This window comes from Cygnus olor, chromosome 4 (assembly GCF_009769625.2).
Source record: "Cygnus olor isolate bCygOlo1 chromosome 4, bCygOlo1.pri.v2, whole genome shotgun sequence".
NCBI classification, from domain to species: domain Eukaryota; kingdom Metazoa; phylum Chordata; class Aves; order Anseriformes; family Anatidae; genus Cygnus; species Cygnus olor.
Window position 1 is genome coordinate 879,135 of NC_049172.1, and position 16,202 is coordinate 895,336.

The 16,202-nt window shown below is 43.3% G+C and overlaps 1 protein-coding gene across 6 annotated transcripts in view; it reads right to left on the reverse strand.

The window, feature by feature from the left end:
- Nucleotides 1–16,202, reverse strand: part of LOC121069469 (bifunctional heparan sulfate N-deacetylase/N-sulfotransferase 3) — a 357,491-nt gene that overhangs the window by 73,189 nt on the left and 268,100 nt on the right. For 3 of the 6 annotated variants that reach the window (XR_005819439.1, XM_040555702.1, XM_040555700.1), the window contains exon 5: nucleotides 7,364–7,625. The gene's annotated coding sequence lies outside the window, so the exon portion shown is untranslated. The other 3 variants (XM_040555703.1, XM_040555704.1, XM_040555701.1) reach the window with 3 other exon arrangements.

Consider the following 16,202-nt stretch of genomic DNA (forward strand, 5'->3'; position numbering starts at 1 on the left):
CCTATGCTCCTGACCAGTCGCCTGAACTTGACAATTCTGCCTGGAGAAGGAAAAATACACAGTGCCCTTAGCTGATGGCATGAAAGGGCTGACTAGATGCAGCAGCTGTAGACAGTTGTTTCAATGAGATAATACAAGATGGGTTGCAACTCAAGGGCTGCTAAAGGAAGAAGCATGTGCACTTGAAATATTTGCAGCAAGGATGTCCTAATGCACCTCCATGGAGCAGAAAATCTGGAGGCAGCCCAGAGACCTGCATTATTTATTTATTTATTACAAGAAAGCCCATGCCATTTTATCCTTGGCTCCTAATTGCAGGTATCTCCTGGGGCTACAGAGAGCAGCTGCAAGAAGGAGTGGATGGGAATGCTAAGACAGATCCAAGGTCTCACTCTGAGGAATGAAGAATTATCTGAGACCAGCAGAACAACAGCCAGACCTGGCATCCTCAACACTGAGAACAGGAAGGAAGGAAGGAGAATGAAACAATAAGCAAGCTTAGCTTATTAATTTCAATGGAGCCACACATGAAAGGAGGACATGGTCCCACCTATATCTCGAAAAGGGGTGCCAGGCAATATACAAATCCAGTGGTCCACAAAGGTGTCACTGAGAGAAGTTTTTATAAGTAAAACAATTTGTATATTACTTTTCACAGTCTGAAGCAATAAAAGCTGCCTCAGTGTTCTGTGTCTAGAACCCTGTTATTTTAGAAGAATTTGCATTTGATCTCTTACAGAATTTTGCATTTTTATGCAACCATCTGAAAATTGAGACCAGTACCTTTTATCTGTTTTGTTGTTCCAAGTGTAAAGTACTAAAACATCTCTAAGGTGAAAACTGGTAAGAAAAATTATTTGAATATATGTTTGAATATTTAGAATTTTGTTTTTAACTTGGAGACTCACTATGCAGAAGATCTTGTTAAGAGTAAGCTGAGTCATGGAAATAAGCTTCCCATTTTATTCTGAATGCAGCAAGGCTCAATATCATTCTCTTCTCCTGCAAAAGCAATTTCTGAAGCCCCAGACAAGTTCTCATGAAAATCTTGTGGGTACAGGAAATAAGTATCACCTTATTAATGGGAAGATTTACAACTCTGATACAATACTACTGGATAGTCACAGTTACAGGTGTCTTCAGACAGCCGGAATGAAACAGATCCACTAGAACAGAGATCATGAACTTCTCCCCTCCCACCTCCACCCCTTCTTCTCCAAATTCCCTACTAAGATGGTAGTGATGAGAGAACACATACCATGATGAACTCACAGGACTCCAGTGAGTTCCTACCATTTGTAGCTGTCTTTAGTTTGTTGTTTAATTGCTAACCAGAAATGACCAGATCCCTGGCTTCTACAAGTCATTTCAGCACAACAACCGTACTGGAAACACACGACACGAAACTGGCTGGGGATTTCCCCTATTAATGAGATGCATTAGCATTCTCTAGCAAACATAGAGAACATGAAATTGGAAATAGTGTTTTTTTTTTTTTTTTTTTTTTTTTTTTTTTTTTTTGTATTTACTGGCAGTAAAGCTAATATGATATCAAAGCAACTTCTGGGGAAGTCTTTGCGGTTTGCCTGGAACCCAGACCTTGGGCTCAGGCTCTGCACAGCTGCTGAAAACCTACACTGCGTGCATGTCGCGGCAACACCACAAACATCACAAACATTGTGCCCTCACTGCTTCATTTTTGCACCAAGACTTCCACAGTGTGCACAGCACGGGCTCAATACAAGTGGCTTGTCCATGCAGCAGAAACATGCTATTTTCTGGACTCAGTAGCTCAAAAGAAACATTGCTCTGGCCATACAATTTCATAACTGATAATTATACTTTTGGAAACTAAAGAAAAAAGTTTTATCGATTCCATGTTCACGTCTTCATACTGCAAGGAATACATGCCCAAATAGGAAACCAGGTATCCGCATAAACGCAGACACATAAAACTGCATACAGTTTTATATTTAGAACAAAATTAACCTGCTGAGGTTGTCATGAATATCAGTCAGACTTAAAACTATGAAAAACATTTTTCTTGAACTCACTTATGTTTTAAACTACCAAGATTAAAACAATGGGCTAAACTAAAATAACCACAAACAAAAGAGAAATTGCTCTCAAATTACATTTTTAATGCCAAATATGAAAATCAGGTTTAGTTTTACCTCAGAACGTGCCCTCAGGTTTAGTTTTACCTCAGAAATGTGCAAAGTCAGCTATATATCATGACCTCTCAGTAGGAGCAACAAAGTTGTGTCACGCATACACAAAAGTTAAAAAAACCAACCAACAAACAAACACATTGTTACAGGCTAAAGAAAATCCTTTTTATCAAGAATGGCCAAAAAGTGCTGCAAATTCAGGATTCGTTAATCAACAATATTATTCAGTTACTACATTTGTCTGGTTAGCTATACCTGCACGTATTTTTTAATGTCTCCCGTCCTACTAGACCCCATCACTATCTTCTGTTCCTGCTCCTTCCCAAAGCGGCTGCTACCACAGCGATAGCAACAAACTCCTCATACGTTAAATGAGGGACAAGATCTAAATCACAAAGAGGCAAAGAAACAGACATCCTGTTCAGTGTGTTAACATGGGCACTTTAAATATATAGCAATTAGAATGCTATATAATTGCTCTGAACAGAAAAGCCTGCTTTGGCCAGCCAGTGTGAAATACAGCCTCAGGGGAAGTATTCTGAAGTCAGTGTTACCACAAGGTAGCTGTTCAGATACACAAATGACAGGGTAGAGAGCAGCAAAGCACATCTGAAAATGACTACACCTGGGGTGGGCAGTAGTGCTCAGGTTTGCGTAAATCAACTATGAAAATGGGAAACTGCTCTCCAAATGCTGCGTACCTCGACTTACATCACTCCACAGACTGAAGTATTCAAGCAGTAATAACTCAGATAAGCAAACACAGGTTGAGAATGAGGTCTTATGACTGGATATTAAGAACACATTTTCAACTTGAGAAGATAGCGCTATGAGACACAGACTGCTGACAGCAGTCATCAATACTCTTTAGTATCGCATAACAAGTCCCGTATATGTGAGTATTGAAGGGCTTCCATTTTCTCACATATCTTTAAAAAAATAAAAGAACAACTTACGCAGAACAAAAACTCTGTCAGACAGATGCTTTTTTCAAGTCCTTGGTGAAAACAGTTTTCAGTTTCTATTGTACCTGTTATCCTTAGCTCTGTGTTGCACTGCTTTAGCCAGTATCTTACAGGACAGGAATTAATGCTTCAGAATTTGTTTTTAAGTTTATAAATAAATATCAAATATATGGTATTTAAAGTCTTGCAAGCCTTTACTTCAGTACAAAAGTTGGTTTAGAGCTTTAAATTACTTTACCTGTGATACTTTCAGCCAAAAAACCTTAAGATACCTTGTACCTCATGCAATATTTCTGAGATTATTCCTATTATTCCTCAGCGACTGAGCAAACAAGCAAAAGGCAGGGCACTGCCAGCCCCTCTCCCCTCACACCCCAGCCGCAGAAGCTGAGGCGGCAGCAACCAACGCCCCTCGCAGCGGCCCGGGGGGCGACGCCACCGCTACTTCAATAAAGAAAAAGGCAAAAACTCACCCCGCCACGAGCTATCCCCCAAGTAGCTCTCCAGCACAAAGCAGCGGTTCAGTCACCACCGAATTTTGTGCCGCCTCCCCGAGGTCTCCTGGGACAGGCCCCCGTCTCGGCACGGCGCCAAGGCGGCACCAGCACCCCGGGGCACCCCGGCACTCACCTTGCTCCCTCACGCTGCCACGCCACAGACGCTAGAGGGCAATAGCGCCGCGCAGAAGCAGCCAGGGGGAGCCGAAACACCCGCCGGGGTATCCGAAAGGCAGCAGGCGGCTTGGCCGGGGGAGCTCACCGGGCGCCAGCCGAGGGAGAACGGGGGGCGACCGGACAGCTCCGCTCCGCTTCGCGCGACACGGCCCCGAACCGCGGGGGCTTCCCCGGGCCCCTCGGCGCCGTCCCCCGCACAACTTTCGGGGGGCAGCCTCGCCGCGGTCCGGAGATGGGCGGCAAAAGGCGCCCCGCCCGTCGCCGGAGCCGCCCGCCGCGGCCGTTACCTCAGGCCGCGGCCCGCCGCCATACCGCCGCCGCCCGCCGCTCTCCTCCCCGCGGCGGGCCGGGAGCTGCCGGCTGCAAGCAGGCACGGCAGTGCCGGCCGCCCAGGGGTGCGAGAGCCGCCCCTCGGCTCGCCTCGCCCCCTGGAGGAGGGGCCCGGCTCCGCGCCCACCGGCGAGGGGCGGGCCGGGGTTGGGAGGCGCCGCCGCCGCCTCCGAGGGGGTCCCGGCCGGCGGCCCACGGGAGCAGGCGTGGTGTGAGAGTGCCGAGCGAGGCGTTTGCAGCCCGGATCCGCTTCTTCGTTTTGTTTTGACGCCCCCAGCCCCGTCACGTAGGGGTCGGGGGCTGCCCGCTTCGCCCCGGCGGGGTGTCTGCTCCCCTGGTGCCGCTAGGGAGCCGCCGGGCCCCGGCCTGAACTGCGCTGGCTGGCTGCCAGCCATCGCAGGTGGGAGCTGAAATTAATAAATGCCACAAGTGCCCTCCTGATCCGAGTAATTTACCTCGCAACTGCACGGTGCCCCCTAGCTCACCTCACGGCTGCGGATCCGGTGCGCCGCGATAAGTCGGGCACTGGCGGTTGTCTGCCCAAGCCCTCCTGTTTGTGGCTCACTCCTGACAGAAACTGAATGGAGAAGAGCCGACGTCCTCTGAAGGATTTTTTCTCCATCCTTTTCCAAACATCGGCAGAATTTACAGTTCTTGATTCAGAAACGTTGTGATTAACTGCTTTCTCATGTTTCATTTTTCCCCCCTCCTTTTTATTTACATAACCGACTGAAGGAACTCCTCACATTCTAGTGTCTTCTAAGCTTCAAAAGTTTGCAAAGCCAGAGTTCCAATTAAAATTTCCATTATATTGAAAGCACATAAAAATTTTAATGGAGATGATCTAATCCCTTATTGCTCTTGCTTTAAAAAGCAGCATAAGGTCGCAGGCCCCTACGTGCAGAAGAATTGTCGACACGAGGGCTTGGTCTGCATGAGGTTATTAATCTGCAGGAGTGTCCATCCAAAATGCTGTTGCCCTCACGATATGCCACACAAAGGGATTTTCTGCCACACTAAGATTCTCTGCAGTGTGGATATCCTGATACAGTCTTGCTTTGGGGCCTCTCTATTATGAAGGCTTTTTCCTACAATGTACTATGAGGTACAAGGTGGAAGGCAGCCAGAAGTGACTGAAATTCTTGGATGTGAGTTCAAACTCACAAATGTGCACCATCTCCCTCCTACCATTCTTTCTGTGTAGCTGGTGCTGTGTTTAAGTTATCACTGGCCAATGTGGATGGAAGAGCGTTACACGGGGCTTGTCCTCATAAGCACCTGGATGCTCACAGAGATGTGCTAGACATCTCACAGCTGAGGGATTCAGTACTGTGAGTCAGCAGCTGCAGTACTGAACAGTTTTGGCAGGAATATTAACAGCTTTGATCTTTCTTGGTGCTACTTTCAGTTTTTTGCTCTTGAGCTGTCATTGCAGTGTGAACTGGGCATGATGCTTAGCCATTCTTTCAGCAATACATCTTTAATACAATGCTCAGTATGCTCCTGGCCAAGATTTCTTCCTGGCTCCAAGTCCTTCACAAAGCAAGCTGTAGCAATGTGGTGTTGCATTATCACAGAGTGCTACCACAAATAGCATCATCGTGGCTGTGTGTAAGGATCTGAGGTCACATCCAATGTGCGTCACCCAAGAACTGAATGGTGCACACAGGTCAGTGAGCAGTTAATTCAGGCAAGGAGATAGGTGGGAAGAAAATTGGTGGACTACTAACTGCATGCAAAACAAAAGTGCTTTCAGACAACTGCTAGTCTGTGCTGAGTGGCTGCACCATGGACTAAGGCAACATCTGTGCTGCTGTCGTCACACAAGACAGAGACCAAATCCTGTCTCACAGATGTACATACTCACTTGTGTCCATATATTCAGCATGGAACAGATACTGAAGCAAACTGCCCTCTGTTCCAAACCTGGAAGCATTTGCCAAGGGAGATACTTAGCTCATTTCAGATTGTTGCCGCAAACTAACTGTATTCCAGATAAAGCACTCAAGACACTAGGATCTAGGCTAACAGTACAGATCACCAAATGGCTGCAACCAGCTCAGAAGCTGTCTGGTCCAACCCCTGGCTCAAGCAGGGTCACCAGAGCAGGCTGCCCAGGAGGCTTTTGAAGATTTTCAGGGATGAAGACTCCACAACCTCTCTGGGCAGCCTGTGCCAGTGCTTCATCACCTGCAGAGTAGATAAATGCTTCCTGGTGTTCAGAGGGAACCTCCTGTGCTCCAGTTTGTGCACATGGTCTGTCACTGGGCACCACTGGAGAGAGCCTGGCTTCATCTGGTTTACACCTTCCCGTTTGGTATTTATACACATGGAGAAATCCTCCCCTGAGCCTCCTCCAGCCTTCACCAGTGTCAAGTAAAGGGAAGAACCACCTCCCTCAACCTGCTGGCAATACATACCTGCTGGGATCCTAATGCAGCCCAGGATACTATCGGCGTTCTTGTCAGCAAGAGCACATTGCTGGGTCATGTTCAACCTGATGTCCACCAGGACCACCAGGTCCTTTTCTGCAAAACTGCTTTCTGGCCAGCATGTGCCAGCGCTTCTTCCTCCCCAGGCGCAGGACTTTGCACTTCTTGAGCTGCAGGAGGTTCCCGTCAGCCCACTTCCACTCAGCCTGCTGTGGTCCCTCTACAGACATACCGCATGCGTTCAAATATGAATTCCCTTACTTCCCATTAATGGGTGCCTTCAGTATATGTGAACACAGGTCATTTCAGCATGAATTAACTAAACTTGGGAAAAATAAAATGCTTTGTACACACAAGCCTTCAGTCACATATTGAAATATGTAAATTAAGAACTGAAATGCCTTTCAGTATCTGGCCTTTAATCCTTAGTGTGAATATCTGTCCTGTTTCTGATAAATTGGCCATTTTCAAGCTAATTACTTTGAAAATTATACCTTAATGAATTCCTATCTATATAAATCACATCATGTTCTGACAGCACTGCTGACTACTTATGTCTTACATACACATAGATATGTGTGCACACTTACACAGACATGGAAGTTGGTAATTCCAATTAAGCTCTTTTTCCTTGAATATTATAGTGAAAAAAAATACCAAAAAAAAGTGTTTGAGAACCTCCAGCAACAGTTCCATCTGGGTTTAGCTTGGCTTTTTAGTTATCCCTTATCTGGAACATTTTAAACCTGTTTTCTTGCAGCAAAGAAAGACTTAAAAAAGAGGTGGCCTACCTTCCCTGGTGATATCCTCAGCTTTTTGCCTTACTGCTGGCCTCTGCACATGCATGATCTCTTCCACAGTCATATTTTTCTTCAAATTCAAATCTTCCCACAGTGCTTCCTCCTTCTGTATAATCAGCAATCTTTCTCAAATGTACTGAGTCCTATCTTGTCTGGTGGTCTTCTCTCTTTCAGGCTCTCACTCTGAGAAATGGTTCTGACCATTGGATGTCTGTCAAGTCTGCAAATGATCTCTTGGTCCTTCAAAGTCCTCCTGAAATCAGTGGAAAATTTAGGTATTTTTGTTATGGTTGTCATTACTACAACTCCCTCCACAAATTTCTATTTCTAAGATACACGGATTGATTACTTTGGGCATCATTCCATAAACCAGGAAAAGGTAATTGGTTGGGGAGTTACACATAAAAACAACAGTTTTCAATTACTAAAGAAATACTTTTTCTAGTCCTGCCATTTCAAAGATTGGGTACATCTTTTATCCAAACACTAATTATTGTTTGTATTATTTTTGTTTACATTTTCTTGCAGGGAGCCATTACAGTGACATAGATATTTGACAACAAAGACAACCTAGGTAATTGCCTGTTATTAGTAATTGTATGGTTGCTTTTTTAAGCTATTACAAGTTCTACTAGCCAAAATGTAAAGTTATTCTAGATTCATAATGCTCTTGGATTAATCAGAAACTAGATTTAAAATCAAATCTAATAAATACTCAATCTCAACAATACTTAAAATCTCTAAGCAAATGCAAATATTAACTAATGAGTCCTTACAGGGTATTTTTGTCATGAATGTTGATATCAATATTGCTGTACGCATACTTGACATAGAAGATTAGTCCATGAAATTGCCCAAGATTGGGCAGTGGCTCATGAACGTTATGATTGGAAGTCAGAAGTTTTTGACTCAGGGCTGAGTTCAGAGCACCACATCCTATCACACTGTATTATAACTGATGTTGTCTGAAGCCAGGGAATGCTTTTCCATGTCAAAACGCAAAGACCTAATTTCTCCTCTTGGTTAAACTGAAATACTTGTTTACAAGCTGCATCCATATAATGACAAGAAAAATGTGGTCTTTTCCAACCTTAATGATCCTATGATTCCATGATAAGCGGTCAAAAATGTAATTGACTAAGAGGCTATCTCAGAGGAAAAAAACCCCAAATTCAAGATAATAATCATAGAATCATAGAATCATTAAGCTTGGAAAAAGACCTCCAAGATCATCTGGTCCAACCGTCCCCCTACCACCTGTATTTTCCAATGCCCTTCATTTCTGAAGCGATTAAAGATTATTCGGTAGCAAACAACATGGGAAACCAGCCATGCTTATGCAATTTCTCTAAAACATCACTAGCTTTGAGATAGAAAATACATCTATCATTTCTCTGCAGTAGTTTCTATTTCATTTTCAAGACCTTGCCCTGAAGAATCCTACTATTTGCATGCATTGTAATAATATCTTTCAAACAGTTGAAGGCAAGCTGCTAATTACACGCTGTTGGTGATGACTGCTTGGCAGTGGAAAAGCATTTCTATCTCTAGGCTTAGAGTAAACCATTGTTATAAATATGTTTTGTTCCATTTTAATCAGGGTACTGAAACAGTTGTCTTTTTTTTGTAGAATGATAAAATAGCAAGCTTTGGAATTCAAGAAGCTGAAGAAATCATTAGGTATTTCTGTTCTGAGATACTGCTCAAGTTACATGCCATGTAAAGTGTAAGACAGATTCCTTAATGAGGAGGACTAAGTAAGTATGTTCTGTCGTAATACTCCAGGAAATTTGCTTATGAAAAGAGAGGAAAGACTTCCTTCCATTATTTCAGATTCATAAGTTTCAAGTTAAAAATATTAAAAAATATCAGCGCAGATTCAGAATGTATTAATGTAAGTTAGCTGTTTTGAATATATGTCAATTTGACTGAAAGCTCCTTAGTAATATCGAAATTGGATAGAGGAAATTGATAATGGGGATGGAAAAGAATTAAAGAGAAACCAAGCTCTTATAAGCACAATCAGCACTCTAAAGTATCTTTGTCCTTTTAAAGCAATATGTAATTAAAGCGTCTGTTAATAATTGATTTTAGGATATGTAATAAAATAGGACAAATTCTGGGCTCAGAAGAACTTGCTTTATTACCCTACAAACAACTCCCAACAATAAAGAAAGAAAAGTCCTAAAAAAAAATCTTTTAATTTGCAAAGCGGAAAAAGAACTAAATTGATACACCCAGCTCTTCAGTCCAGCAATAATCCAAACTCTTCCAAAAGCAGAATGTCAGCTGGAAAAATCATCATAATTTCATCTTTGACTTCCTTCAGCTAATTTCGCTTTTTTTTTTTTTTTTTTTTAAGAACAGAAGCATCCTTCAGCACTGCCTTCAACTTCCACATGACCTTCACATTTTTCTATATAAATAAATTCCTTTTGCCTTCTGTGTTCCTTGAACATGCAACACCTAAAACACAGCCTAGTTTCCCTGTGCCCTTGGAGGCAGCAAACAAAGAGCAATAAACAGAGGAGTTTGCACGGGAATTGTAGGTTATTGAGAATGCAAGGTAACACACTGCAGGATCAATGACATGAATGTCTGCTATAAACTGGGAGCTCATCAATTGGAAATCACTGAGGTGAGAAAGGACATGGGTACTAGTCAAAGTCAGAGAATGTCTATCAACTGCCAAAGTGATGTGTCTGTAAAAAATAAGAAAATACCACAGAATTGCCTACAGAGGAAAAGAGATGGAAATGTTGAAAGTGTTGATGCTATTGCATAAGGCTGCAATAAGTCCTCATCTGGAATGCTGTTTAAAGTTCAGAAAGAGTAATTCAAAGTGGGAGAGGTGGAGAGAAGAGCTGCTACCATGAGCAGGGGAACATGCCCTGTCTTATGACAAGCAAGGTGAAGGCTGAGATTTGATGTAGATGCTGCATGTGAGGGAAGGGAGATAAACAAAGAAGTGTAACTAACCATTCTTTAAGATGAAAGAGACTTTTGGCATACAAATAATTGCGTAAAAACTGTGCACATAGGGAGGAAATTAGAAGAAAGTTTTAAATCATCAGAATGAAGCAAACTGATTCTATGAAAAGCGAGGGCAAAAAATGTAGCTAACTTTAAGATGGAGCTTGAGAGACTACAGGACATTATTCATAAGAGTGGTAGATTGGACTTGATGACTTAAGAGGATCTTATCAATCAATAACCCTATATTTTTTATTATGCTGGCATCAACAACAACTAGAACATTGACAATAAATCCTCATCTTTGACATCTGGAGTTGCTATCAGCTGACACAGCTGCAGTATTTTCTTTGGCACATTGATTGTTTCAGGCTGTCTGTAGGCACTAGTAAAAAAAAGCACCTGCATTCTGTTCACGTGAATATGAACATCACCTTCCTAGTCATGATTTTGTAATGAAAGCTTGCATTCTGGAGCATAAGATGTTAGCCTCCAGGGAAACATATTAGGTTGTCACCTGTCCCAGAAGTCAACAGCTAGAAAAAAGAAAAGAGAGAGAAAACCTGAAGTTTTGGAACAAAAGTGAATGTTTTCCTGCCTTCAGTTCTCGCAAAACATGAAATGGACTAAAATATCAGATATGCTGGTAGGACTTTTATTTTTGTCATATTTTGATTTAATCATCATGAATTACACTAATAGGTTGACCATATGTAATCATGCACCATGCGCAGAGATCTTAATTACCCAGTTCATCAAATAAGGATAAGGATATATAATATCCTATAATATCCTATATAAGGATATATAATATCCTATAATAAGGATAATAATAAGGATAGCACATATCATCCAGAGTATTATCCTATATTGTAATATGTGATACCACATGAACACCATATGGGAGAGGGATTTAGAAAAGGTTACAGGCTAATAAGAGTATTTTATTCCACTCAGAAAACTCAAGAGAAACAGTTCTTTGCAAAGATCCAGAGACCATAATTATATGCAAAAAGTTAAGTTACCTTAAATGTAAATGCTAACCCGGAAACACTGAAGATTAAAATTAAAAGCTGAAATTTCCCATTGTTATTAGTGCTGCACTGCATTAGATGTTGTGCAAATACATGAAAAAGGTGGTTCTAGTCACAATGAGTTTAATTCTACCTTTCAGTCTGTGTTTTTCTAGAGAAGAAATTGTAGCAGGTTTAAGCTAGCAGCTGGTGGTCATATAATAGCACTGAATTATAGTGCTTTAAAATACCATGAATGTTGTATGTAATTTCCTATGAACTTTTCTAGGGGCTTTGCCTAGAAAATGATTCTTCAGTATAGCCCCAAATGTCAGATTTACCATTTAATTCTATTTACCTTAATGTGCCACACCCCATGGGCATCCTGCCTTGTCTTAGATTATAAACTCCACTGGACGTGGATGCAGAAAGAGCTACAAGAAGGAAGCTGACACATAAAATCCAGATATGGCTCATTGCCCATTATTTGCCCATTAAGTTGTATTGGGTTTACATGGCAAGGTTTTGGTAGCAGGGGGGCTGCAGGGGTGGCCTCTGTGAGCAGAGTCCAGCAGCTGCCCCACATCAGAGCAGAGCCAGCTCCAGCCAGCTCCAAAAGCGACCCGCTGCTGGCCAGAGCTGGCCAGAGAGTGACGCTGGGTGGGCCTCTGGGAGAGCAGATTGAAGAAAGGGGAAAAAAATGCTGTGCAACAGCAGCTGAGAGAGAGGAGTGAGAACCAGCCCTGTTGCCCCCCAGGTCAGTGCAGAAGGGCAGGAGGTGCTCCAGGCACGCAGCACAAGTTCCCCTGAGGCCTGTGGAGAGGCCCCTGGTGGAGCAGGCTGTCCCCCTGCAGCCCATGTGTCCCACATGGAGCAGATCTCCACGCTGCAGCCTGTGGAGGAGCACCCGGTGGAGCAGGTGGATGGGGCCTGGAGGAGGCTGCAGCTCATGGAGAGCCCCCGCAGGAGCAGGCCCCGGGCCGGAGCTGCAGCCCGTGGATAGGAGCCCACGCAGGAGCAGGGGGTCTGGGGGGAGCTGCCGCCCGTGGGGGACCCGTGCTGGAGCAGTTTGCTCCTGGGGGATGGACCCCGTGGTACGGAGCCATGTGGGAGCAGTTCTTGAAGAGCTGCTGCCTGTGGGCAGCCCCTGCAGGCTCAGTTTGGGAAGGACGGCATCCCGTGGGAGGAATCCCACGTGGAGCAGGGGCAGAGAGGGACCGTGAGGGAGCGGTGGAGATGAAGCATCGGGGACTGACCGCAGCCCCCATTCCCTGTTCCCCTGAGCTGCTCGCAGGGAGGAGGTAGAGGAGTGTGGGTGGGGGGAAGGCGTTGTTAGGTTGCTTTCAGTTCCTTAGTGTTCTAGTCTGCTAGTGATAGGCAGTTACATTAATCTCCCTATGCTGAGTCTGTTTTGCCTGTGACAGTAATTGGTGAGTGATCTCCCTGTCCTTCTCTCAACCTCTGAGCCTTTTTTCATCATATTTTCTCCCCACTTCTTTGAGGAGAGAAAGTGAGAGAGAGGTGTGGAGGAGCTTAGCTAGCCATCAGTGTGACACCACCACAGAAGTGTCACACACTTTATGTTACATATACTAACAGCAAGTGATACTACTATCATTCTTCAATTCAGCAGGGGGAGCACAACCAGTATCTCTCTTGCATGACAACACTACGGCGGTTCTGTAATACTATGCTGTATGCTGCAACACAATTTATTTTTTAAAGTCTTGGTCCTGCAAACCAATCAAGCATACACTGAACGGCACCCATAGGAGTGGGCTCTGCATGACTTCAGATTAAGAGGACTGGACTCAGCTACTGAGTTGGCCCCTTCCCTCCTCCCTCGCGATGCCTCAGGCTTACATGCCTGGGCAAGGAATTGACATGATTTGCAGCACTGCCATGAGAGTACAAATAATTCTGGTATACCAGTAAGGGACTTATGGGTTGGGTCAGGGGGCTAATGTCTCTTCCCATGGCTGTAGAGGGCTGAAGCACATTCAGGGTGGCATGCTGCATCACTGCATCCCCTGCTTCTGGGCTTAAATGAAGGCTGTGTTTTGGTGATGGCTGCTGTGGGGCTGGTTTGCTCTGCAGGACCTACCAGCATAGTGGGCTGGAAAGGGCTGCGAGTACATGGGAGACAGTCTGCCCCTTCAAGAAAAACAAACATATTGCTATCAACTAAAGAATGAATTCAAACAAAAATAGCAAGCTACTTACAAGTCTTGTACTTCCTCAAGTATTATTCTCCCACCGCAGTGAAAGCCCTGATTAATTCTCAAAGCCTCTTCTCTTCGAGAGGCACTTCAGAAGGGCTAGATTACCAAAGCCAGGCGGGCCTGCAGTGCGATCACAAGGAGCACATGCACTTCTCTGTGTGCTAGGCAGTGCCATTTGCTACTGGTGTGAGTAGGGCAGAGTTCAGATATAAACTGAATGTGAGGCAGCCACGGCGTTCTCCTACCAGTGAAGGGGACATCAGCAAAGCAGCTACATCCTCATCTCTCAGAATCTCCCTGCCTCTTTGGGGAATTGTCCCTTCTCCCTTGGTTTTCTTTTCTACCAGCACACTATCCCCATGGCCTGAAGCAAAGTTTCCTCTTCAAAAGGGCTGCAAATAGGTAAGGATCTTAGACAGACAGTAAGGGAAAGGATTCAGTTTTTCCCCTTTTCTTTCCTTTCCCTTTCTTTTCCTGCCTCCCTTCTTGATTTCTCTCATTTTTTCCCTTTTCCCTTCCCTTCCCTTCCCTTCCCTTCCCTTCCCTTCCCTTCCCTTCATCCTTCTTCCCTCTTTTTTCATTTTTTCCCCCATGAGCCAGAGATAAATAAGGACTGCATGTTCGAAACAAAACCACACATTATACAGAACTACAATAATATTGATATCAGCAAGGATATTATTAGATGAAAAAAAAGACAAAGTCTACCCTGTAGTAGTGGTGCTCCAAAAATACACAGAAGCATTGTCAACTTTTATATGCCAATTTACACAAATGTATATTTAGCATCTGTTAGTCCCTACTAAAACATCTAAGCTATCTGATTAGCAATCCTTGGCTTTAGAGGCTGTCAGTGATGCTGCACTGTGATAAATCTCACCATGGTGACTGACCTTCCCCTCCCTTTCTCCTCCATTTCATTTACTTTCCATATAAATCAGATCCGGAAGTTTTATAATTTTAGTAATATCAATATAACATCCTAAAACTGAATGTCTGTAGGCTAGAGGACAGGTTGTAATTTTCCAGCATAAGAAAAAGGTACAGTAGAACAACTGAAAGTGTTACTAATTGTGCATCTCTACCTTGGGATGTTTGGAGGCTAATTACTGATATCTCTGCTTCTCATTCTGTTCAGTGGATGGGCCTGATCCCCCTGTTCAATTGAATGGCCTTCAGTCTTAAGAACACAATGGTTTGCTATGGTCATAGACATGCTGATAAAGCTTGAAGGTTTCCTGAATCTAAATATTCAGTCTATTGGTCTCCTTCGTGTTTCAGACAAATAATATTGTGATAATATTTATCTTGTGAACTTTTCCCCTGATACAGTAATCAACTGGAGTAAAGAGGCAAAATACCTCTTTGGTTTTAAGATTATTAAATGCCATAAGGCACACAGGAAACATGAGGCACACTGAGTTTAAATAAAAAGCCCAAGTTCACAACGTCCGAGTGGCAGAGTCAGAGGATCAACTAAAGGGTTCTGATTCCTATTGATGTGCTTCCACCGCAACACATTTTTAAGATATTTTTCATAGAGTTGCACTACCCTACCCCTACCAAACCCACTTAGATTGTACATGGCACTGTTTTGAAATGAATTAACTGGCTAGAAGTAGCCTTTTTAGTCTTCTAGATGCTATTTGCCATTTGAAGCTTGCTCCTGATTGCACGCTGGTGGAGGTATATGTTTTGCCTGTAGCACATAAAGGATACTCCTTTATCTTAACACTGCAATATTTCTTCTCTTTGACATGAACAGTGTCCAAAGTACTCTAATCCCATACGTGAACTGTACAAATAGAACAAACAAGGAATGATTTATGCATACTTTACTGTGCTCTATATCTTATTAGATGAAGACGAATTACTGGATAGGGACACATTCTTCTGAAAAATCCATCTTTGTAGATTTCTAGTGCTCAATCTCGTGTCTTCTGAAAATGTATTTTAGCATGCTGCTGCTATTTTCCATTTGGTGATCTCTGCTGTGCGATGCACACTACATGTGGCCCTGAAGGAGTCCTGAAATAGGCTCCATTGCTAGCAGGCTGCCATAGCTGCAAGATGCAGCTCTTTGCCTCACTTACAAACGATGCTGCTGTTGTGTTCTATGACAGATGCCATTTCCCAATTTCTGCCAGCTGTTGATGATGTTATTTAAGCAAAGGAATTAATCCTCTCCTTCTCTCCCTCCATCATTATTATAGACACAGTACTCTCTGCCTTTGTAGACACTTCAGAGACAAATCTGACAATTTACATACAGACCAATAATTTAGCTTTGTTGCTATTTGACAGAAAGCCTAGAGCTTGCATCTTGTGAAAAGTCATGCACAACTATCGTATGTAATTTATGATTTTTTTCTATAGAAAACTTGTATTTGAAAAAGCACATATTGTTGATATGTGTTAATTTGGTATCAAAAAAGGCCCAAAGCAGTTTGCACTGAACTCACTGGACAGGTATATTAGCTCTTGCTCAAACCAACAAAGCAGTAAATTAACGACATATAAGCTATATTTTCCTTCTCCTTTTGTTTTCTTCATTTTTCAAAATGAAGCAAACTCAAATTTAATGTCTCCTCCCACAGTATGTTACTTTGTACCCATGTACAT